Below are 515 nucleotides of genomic sequence, written 5' to 3'. Positions count from 1 at the left end.
GGGGGACGCGGGCGGCCGGCGGCACACCGGCCCCTGACGACCTCCCCTCCGCCCGCCCACCCAGGGCGACGCGCCCCCGCCCGCCTTGCGGAGTGGGGCGGGGAGAGAGCGAAGCGAGGAGATGGGCACGAGCCGCCCGCCCGCCCGCGGAGGGCAAGCAAAGCGGTCGCCGCGTGTCGGCCGCCGCCTCCTCGCCCTCCCCCCGCCCGGCTTCTGACGCCAGCGGCCGCCTCAGAATGCGGCGGGGGACAAACCGTTAGAGACCGTTAACGGGCACGAGCCGAGTGGGGGGGAGGGGGCGGGACGGTGCAAGGGAGCCCCTCCGCCTTTTTTCTCCACTGACACGCGCCAACGCGCGCCCCCCCCCCCCCCCCCCCCCCCCCCCCCCCCCCCCCCCGGCTCCCGCTCTCGCCCCTTCCCTCCGCGCGGAGGGGGAAGCGGTCTCCGACCCGACCGCGTCCAGCCCGCCAGAGAGTCGCTCGGGGTGCTCATTCGTCGCGCTCACTCTCCCCCCC

Source organism: Varanus komodoensis, unplaced genomic scaffold, assembly GCF_004798865.1.
Source record: "Varanus komodoensis strain SLA01 unplaced genomic scaffold, ASM479886v1 scaffold40, whole genome shotgun sequence".
Taxonomy (NCBI): Eukaryota; Metazoa; Chordata; class Lepidosauria; order Squamata; family Varanidae; genus Varanus; species Varanus komodoensis.
Note: the sequence above shows the minus strand (reverse complement) of the source record.